This window comes from Neophocaena asiaeorientalis, unplaced genomic scaffold (assembly GCF_003031525.2).
Source record: "Neophocaena asiaeorientalis asiaeorientalis breed wild unplaced genomic scaffold, Neophocaena_asiaeorientalis_V1.1 scaffold681, whole genome shotgun sequence".
NCBI lineage: Eukaryota > Metazoa > Chordata > Mammalia > Artiodactyla > Phocoenidae > Neophocaena > Neophocaena asiaeorientalis.
The window spans coordinates 41,838-50,055 of record NW_020172271.1 but is presented as its reverse complement, the minus strand read 5'-3'; the positions used below and the strand labels follow the sequence as shown (position 1 = coordinate 50,055).

At 47.9% G+C, this 8,218-nt stretch overlaps 1 protein-coding gene across 3 annotated transcripts in view; it reads left to right on the top strand.

Moving 5' to 3' along the window:
• The first annotated feature begins 2,967 nt into the window (after positions 1 to 2,967).
• The window catches only part of MEST (mesoderm specific transcript), an 18,840-nt gene continuing 13,589 nt past the window's right edge, over positions 2,968 to 8,218 (top strand). The window contains exon 1 of one of the 3 annotated variants that reach the window (XM_024763273.1): positions 2,968 to 3,050. The gene's annotated coding sequence lies outside the window, so the exon portion shown is untranslated. Of the gene's footprint in view, positions 3,051 to 3,119; positions 3,132 to 7,804; positions 7,878 to 8,218 lie in introns of those variants that run through there. The other 2 variants (XM_024763280.1, XM_024763287.1) reach the window with 2 other exon arrangements.

The window sequence follows — 8,218 nt, the reverse complement described above, 5'->3', positions numbered from 1 at the left end:
TAGCTATTGCCAAAATGCCCTCCAAAAAAGTTGTATCTATTCAATTCTACCAACAGTGTTCCTCTGTTTAACGTTGAACTTCGTTTCTGTATGTGTCTCATTAGTTATTCCCATCAGAATAGCTGGCCTCATTTCACTGGTCTGGAGTGAACTACCCACAGAAAGTTTCTTTACTCTGTTTATTGAAGAACAGGAGGAACATAAATATGTTTTGCCTACATGTAAAGTTAATGGCCTGTGGTAAAGAATGTAGACTTTTAAGCAGCCTTCCATGTCGTTTGGCTTGGGAAACACTGAGTTAGTGTGCTAGACACCTGGCATGGGTTTGGAGGAAAAAGGTGGGCCTTCTTGGGCAGTGCCTGCCAAGTTGGATGATGGCCTCTGCCCTTCCCTCCTGATCAAGGCACACATCACTAAGTCTGTGCCCATCTGTTTCTCCTCTGCTAGGGAGGGGCTGGAGCCTGGGGGATGGGAATGTGTTTTCCCCTTCTGGAGTCCTGATTATCCCAGCTGGACTTCTGGGTGGGGCCGGAACTTCCCTTGAGTACTTGGTCACCCCATCATAAGCTTCAGTCACCTATTCTCCCCTCCTCCATACTTTCATGTCATCTGGGTAAAAGTCTTGCTCTTTTGCCCAGTGGCTAAGGTCCCATTGCTGGGCCAGAAGCAAAAGAATGCTTGGAATAGTAAGGAAACTTTAAACGTTAGAGTTTCTAAGAAACAGAGCTTTCAGAAGTAAAAGATCTGCCAACAAATAAAACGTTTCTGCAGAAGTTAGGTGGTGTTGCTCTGGTTCCAGCAACTTACTCCTTTCTCAGTCATATGGCCTCTGGGTGCCATCTTGTTCCCTGCCCCTCTTCCTATTCCCTGGAAGATCCTCAGCCCCGCCTCCTCTGGGAATTCGCAACAGACCTTTGTTCATAGCTGTGTTATTCACTCATCAGCTTATGTGTTTGTCTTTACCACTGAATTGGGAGCTACTGAAGTTCTTAACAACAGCAACAGTAATAGCAATAGCAATGATATGGTGCTTTCTCTGTGCCAGAAACTCTTCTCTTTACACATATTAACTCATTTAGACTCCATACATCCCTCATGATATCTTGGTATCCCCATCTTTGGCAAGTTTTTGAACTTCTATGGTGACTCTTTCAATTTATCAATAGATCTCTCTTCCCCCACTTATCCAGAAGGAGATTTTTTTTTTAAAAAATCTACTTATTAATGGTTTACAATACATCAGTCCCTTAGCAAAAACATTCATAACATTCATATCATAAGAAAAAATTATACAGAATAATAGCAGGATTGTTTCCTTATTCAGCTTGATGTCAAGGCTATTTATTTGGCCTTCGATACCATTAGTTTAAAGTAGAACACTCTATTTCCATCTACTAGAGTAGAACAACTGTGTGTTTTTCCTTTAAAAAATAAACTCTGTAATACTTTTAAAAGATGATCTGTGATTTTTCATATATCATTTAATTCTACAAACCTTTTTGATGAATAGATAAACATGAGTAGACATATCTGCGTTCAGATCCTGGCTCCACAACTTACCACCTCTGCATCCTTGGGCAAGCTCCTTCATCTTTCAAAGCCTCAGCTTTCTCATCCGTAAAATTAGGATAATAATAGTTCTTTTATAGCATTATCATCAGAATTAAATGATATAATGTACATAAGGAGTTTAGCACAGTGTCTGGCACACAGTGGTCAACAGGGACAGAGATAGCACAGAGGGAGTGATATTTCTGTAGGAAGTCTTCACGGAAGGCTTTCAAGTACATGTGACAACTAAGGTGAATTTTGAGTAATGAAGTTTTTAGGTAGCCTAAGTGGGGACGAATGTATTTGGCAGGGGAAAGATGTGTAAGGGCATGGAGAATGGAAACCACACAGTGTTTTGGGAGGAACTGCAATTAGCAACATTAAGTCAGATTATGAAGTTTGGGAGAGGTGCAGGTGGTAAGAGAGAAGATTCTAGAGGAAGGGAAGGTCCAGATTTGGAAGTGTTTTGCATGTCCAGTTAAAGAGCTTGAATTTAGCATTGGGAATAGGAGTTAGTATACAGAGTTTGAAGACAGAAAGAGATGCGATCTGATTTGCATTTTAGAAAAATCACTTTGGGCAGGTGTGTGAATGATGAATTAGAAAGGTGTGATCGTGGAGACCTGGAAACCAATTAGGAGGCAGTAGTCCAAGTGAGAGATAATGAGGCCTGAGCAAGGGGAAACGGTTGGGAATGGAAGGAAGCAAGATGAATCCAAGATACTTGGGAAGTAAGATGAAGAGCAGGGGGAAGGAGAGAACCTGCTGGGATTTGTACCCAAGGCTGCTTGGCTTTTTAGCTTCATTCCATTACGCCACAGGTATTGGTAATTGAGTGCAGTAGACTGGAGTGGCTAATGATGCCATTAACCGCAACAGAGAATAAAGAAAGTAGCACAGGTTCTGGGGAAGGGGGGTGGTTAGTTTGTAGTGGAGGAAGGGTAATGAATTTAACTTAGTCCTTGTGGAGTATAAGACGTGTGTAGGCCATTCATGTGAAGAGGAACAGAAGGCAGTCAAATATATGGATCTAGAGTTTGGAGTAGAGAGAAGGGCTGGAGATATAGATTTGGGAATCTTTAGGGTAACTATGAAGTTAGGGAAATGGTTGAGATATGGAAGGTTCGCCAGAAATCTCGACATAGTTAATAACTATCTTTGGCCTTCAGTTTTACCACGTAAATGTACTCAGATTGGGCCCTATAAAAGTTTATTCGTTTATTCAGCCTCTTATTCAATGCACAGCCTGCCGTTTCATGCCCTTCGCAATAGGTGGCGCTGACGCCCGGCAGGGAGAAGGCGGCAGCATAGGTTGGGCTCGGGGGCGATGGGCCGGTGCGCGGAGGTGGCGACGCTCTAGCCCAGAACCGGGTATTCGGTGGCTTGGCTGGGTCTTCCCTGGGACTGGGGTCAGGCGGAGAAGCTCTGGCCGCGGGAAGCGCATGCGCAACCGGGTCCCCAAACATGGAGTCTTGTAGCCCAGGTCTTACCTGAATCAGGTAGGAAACAGGCGGGGAAGGAGTGACCCTCCACCTTTAGCCTCCTACCCCAGCGGATGACTGGGCATGGACACACTCGGGGTATGTGGCTGGTGTGCGTGGACTACACCAATCCTGGGGCCAAGCTTTGAGTGATAGTGGCCCGGGAGGCCGTGAGGACCGGCTGGGGCGTGCCGGATTACGCGGAGGTTGGTGGGTGGCCGCACGAGGTGTGCGCGCCACTCGAGGGCCACGCGGGCGAGGTCCTCGGTCATCGTCTCCTAGAACCTCGCGGTCGGACGAGAACACAGAAGTCCCCTAACCCTCGCCCGAGGCTTGACTCCCCACAGAGCGTTTAGTCACTCAGTCAGTCGGCTTGACCATCCCTCCAGGAAATCGGGTCTCGAGTTCCCGGGAGGATGCGCCTTCCCGCTTCGGGACCTCATTGGTGGTTGGGAAGGTCGCAGCCACACGGGCCTGGGCGAATGTTGGGGGCACGGGGACGCGGCCACCTGGCGCCGGTGGGGAGGGGGTGTAGTTTTCGCTGAGAGTTGGAGCAGCGAGTGCGGGGCTGTGCAGAGCGAGTGCTTAGTAACCGGCTGGGGACCAAGCGCTGCGGTAGTAGCGGGGCTGGGGGCCCTGGAGGGCACGGTGGGGGAAGACAGCTGAAGGTTTGCGGTGGTGATAGCAATCGAGGAAAAGCAAAACACCTGCTTCTGGGTTGACTCATCCAGGCTGGGGGAATAATTTAATGTGGAATGTAGTTTAAAAAAAAATGAATTGTGTGCCGTAGCCCTTTCTTCCCCAGGCAGCTAGGAAATTGCTTGTCCGTCCGAAAGAAAGCTGTTTTCCTTAGAGGACTGTGATGAGCATCAGATGAGATAATATACATGAAAGGGTAAAGAGCTATAAAAATGCAAGATATGATTTTATTTCAAATCCTTCAACCTATTTATGTGTGAGTGTATAAGATGTATTCCAGGTGTGGAACAGCAGAATAGTACCAGACTTGGGATTATGGGATGTGCCCAGTAATGCAAAGGGTGTGTAAAGATACTTTAGGGGTGCTCAGTAATACTGTAATCTCTAGAAACAGTCTCTTAGGTTTATCTTATCTGGTTAATGGGTTATTCAGCTCCCTTGCTTCTCTCCTCTCCCACTTACCTTTTGAACTATTTTCAGCCAAAGATTTTTGCCCAAAAACGAGCCTGAAGAGGAAGGAAGACACCGGTCGCTTTTTGGATATATGGGTTAAATTTGATTGAGAGGGAGGTTGATGTGATTGTATGCATAATTTCTTCAGTTTGTCTTGCCCTCAGCATGAAATAGCATGATGTACAAAGAGCTCTGGGCTGAGGGACACCCAGGAAAGATCTTGTTGTGGATCTGACCTTTCAGGGAGGGGTCACCCTGGCCAAGTTCCAATGCTTCTCTGAGCCTTAGTTTCTGTCAGATGGGAAAAGACCTTAAAGGTCATTCATGCATTTATCCAGACCTTGCATACCTGCCGCAGGGCTACCCAACCCCTAGAGACAGCGAACTTGTCACGTCCCCAAATGGCTGAGCTACCCAGTCTCTAGACAACCCTGTTGGAAAATTCTTTATGTTGAATTGACATCTGTTTCTCTACAATTTGCACTCATTGGAGCCATACAGAATAAAATGTCTAATGCTGCTTCCACAAATATTTGAGGACTGCTAACACATTTCCCTTCTTCCACTCACTCCACAAGGGTTCTTTTCTTCCAACTAAACATGCCCGGTTATTTTAAACAGGGAGGCAGTGTGGGGTAGTGGAAAGAACGCCAGCTTTGGAGCCAGATGCATCTGCGCTCAGTTCCCAGTCCCTTCACATACTAACAGTGCTCTGAGCTGCTGTATCTTTCTCTGAAAAATACGGATGAAAGTACTCATCTAGCGAGTTATTATGAGAATTAGGGATAAATTGGGTGAAGATCCATGCTATAGTAGGAGCTTAAAATATGACAGCTGTTACACCTTCAGTGACATAATTTGCAATGCATTTTAGTCGGTCTTCTCTGAACAAATTCCTGTTTATGTGTCTCTTAATATCTGCTGTGCAGAACAAAATAAAACACTTTCTCACTAGCAGAATAGAGCAGGATTAGCTCATTCTGGGTGCTTCTCTAATTACAGTCTACAGTCTACAGTGGTTTTTTTTTTGGAGCCATATCACATTGACTCACTGGCAACTAAAATCCTGACTCGCTTTATGTGCTGCTGTTCAGTTTCCCCCATCTTGGACTTCTTTACCTTATTTGAATCGATAATTATGGCTCTTGCAAGTGGCAGTCCCAGTTCTGTCCTGTTGTCTCCATAAATATCCTTGTTGTCATATTATGGGTCTCAAACGGGGGTTCAAAAAAAATGATTATTGAACCCACAGTACCAGCCCTGCTGATCTCACCACTGTTGCACATCAGCAAGCTAATAAATGCTGAGCTTTCTACCCTCATCTTTGCACAAATCTGAGGTCTTTTTATGTGGGACTGTCTGAGAATTGGAATGTGACAGGAATGTATGATAAGCTACGGGTTGAGGGAATGCTGCTGCCTGTGATGTCGGTCAAGTGTGGTGTTTGTATCCGAGAAATGAAAGGGTGCGCTGAGAACCAGCCAGAGGCAGGCTTTGGATTTATGTACGGCTACATGTTTTCTCAGGCACTCCAAATGTTTTATACCTTGGGCCAGATTCTCCCCTGGTGGAGGAAGCTTCTCTCTGTAAGTCAGGCACGGTTAAAAAACTCATTAACTGTTTGGCTTCTGGGGCATTCTCTAGCATTCTCTCCCGGCTTTAGCCAGGCTGATCTCTGTTAGTATCCTCTGCGTTTTCCAGACTCCTTGCCTCTGTGCTGGGAGGTTCTTCCAAACAGGAATGCTTCCTTCGCCTAAACGAGTTATGGGTTTGAAGTCCTTCTCAACCTTGAGCCCTCCTTTTCCAAGGAGGTTTTTCCTAGCACTCTGTCCGGGAGGGTTTGTCTTGAGCATCAGACTTAGAATTCCCGTTGTCTTCAAGTGCTTCCCTTGGTCCCCTCTGCCGCCCCCCACCCCCCAGCAGTCTCCCCTCCTGTCTGCCTACTTGTTCCATGTGGGTGGACATGTTCCATGGCTTTCAGAATAAGATCCTTTGTGAGCGCTCAGTCCGTTAAATACAAAATTGCCTTCATCTCGGGTGCTGGTGCTTCTGGTATGGTGAGAATGAAAGTGCGGAATTGTTTGTAGGACTTACAGGTTCCATTGACAGTAAATACGAAAAACTATAACGCCAAGTTTGTTATATATTGTTGTCTTAGTTAAAATAGGAAAGTCTTTATTCTGTTGAAAGGACCGATTTAAATTTTGTTGAGTAATTATTTCAGTCCTTAAAAGGTGGTGGTTCGTTAAAATAGGTAATCTTCCACTTGTTAAGGGGAGTAATTTAAATTTCATTAAGTAACCAATTAAGGCCACAGAGGGTTTAAATCCATCGGTGGCTCCTCATTTTCTTCGGGACAAATTGTAAACTCCTTAGGTTGAAATACTCTTTCTAGCCTAATTTTTTGTCTACCAGCGCCACGGCCCAAAGGACTTGGAGTTTTCCCCAAAGGCTGTGCGGTCCTGCGCCTCCGGTGCTTTGCGAATGCCGTCCCCTCTGGTTGGAATGCTCTTTGTCTCTGGTAAATGTCTATTCATCATTCAAGACAACCCTTTCCCCCCTCCCCTTAATTACTTCCTCCCCTGTGCGCCCTCAAATTCTTGTACTTATTCATGCAGTATTTATTAGGAGTCTGCTTTGTGGCCAGCGCCGTGGCAGGCTCTGGGGATACAAAAGGCGAATAATACTTGGGCTCGGGCTTTGAGGGGCTTGCATGTTAGGGGGAGGGGGCCAACCTGTCACAAAACGCTGATAGGAAATTAAAGGGAAAATTTAAGCACCGTCAGTTCTTGTGTGTCATCCTCACCGGATGGACAGCAGCTCGCTTTGGGGGCAGGGGCCATTCCTCCTTCGTCTTTGCACCCCTGGCTCTTAGCGCTCTGGAGGTGCTAAATTAAGCATTGGTTTCATGAACCTCGGAATCGACACCAGTAGAGGTGTACCCTGGACTGCGCCACACGTTTTGGTGACACGCTCATAGATGGCGGTTTCTCCTATGTCTGACTGGTGGCCCTCAGCTCCCTGGCACACTGTGAGGTACCGGGTGGGCTCGGCTGGCCCGGCCTTTCGCCCAGATGTTCGGAATCTTGCTCGCCCGCGCTCTGGGCAGCTGAGTGGCGGGGCGGCCTGGGCGGGCACGAGTGGAAGAGAGGCCTGCAGCGCCCCTGCTGGAGGGAGCCGGCACCGCTCGGGCCGCCTGGCTCGCTCGCAGCCCACGCGTTTGTCAGGAATTCAATTTACAGCCAGAAAACGAACAGACACTGATTCTCTACACTTTTCTCTTCAAAGGCGTGATAGATGTCTTTTAAAGGATTGTGGATGAAGAAAAAAATCCTTCCCTCTTTTCTGTACCACTGGGGCCCTCGCATTGTGATTCAGTCTTAAATAAATGCATAAACAAAGGGAGCTTTAGTCTCATAATTCGGCCGATCATTCTTTCCAGCACAGGACGGGCTAGTGCCGGGAGTGGGTGCCGTGGGAGGGCTGCGGCGGGCCTCCGGCACGCCGACCACGTCGCGCTGCTGCAGAGGAAACGTGCCCAGCGCCGCGGCGGTGGCTGACCGAGAGAGCCCAGACTTGCCGCAAGTTTTGCCCCGTTTTTTGCTCTCGAGCGGCCGTCCCTTGAATCAGCCGATTAGCTCTGCGGTAGCCCAGCCGAGCTTGTCTTTCCCTAGCCACTCGGTTGTGCCCTTGGTGGGTACCTGTAGTTAGGGACCTAGGAGGTATTGGGCGTTCAGGGACCGCTGCTTTGGCCCGGGCACTCGAGCGGTTCAGAGCCCCCGCCTCAGCGCGGATCGCGAGTGGGATGTGAGCCGGCACCACAGCGGAAGCCCTGGTCCCACTGCATCTGAGGTCGAGTGGCCACCTCTGGGGCTGGGGTGGGGGGCCTATGGGTGGTCTCGGGGGAGGTGATGGAGTCTCAGGAAGTCTGTCGTCTCTTCCTGTAGTGTTAACTCGCCAGAGGAGGATTTTTGCTATAGAACCTGTGGTTCAGGGTAGGGGGCCGTGAGGGAGCAGCGGGGGCCTGGTGGGGG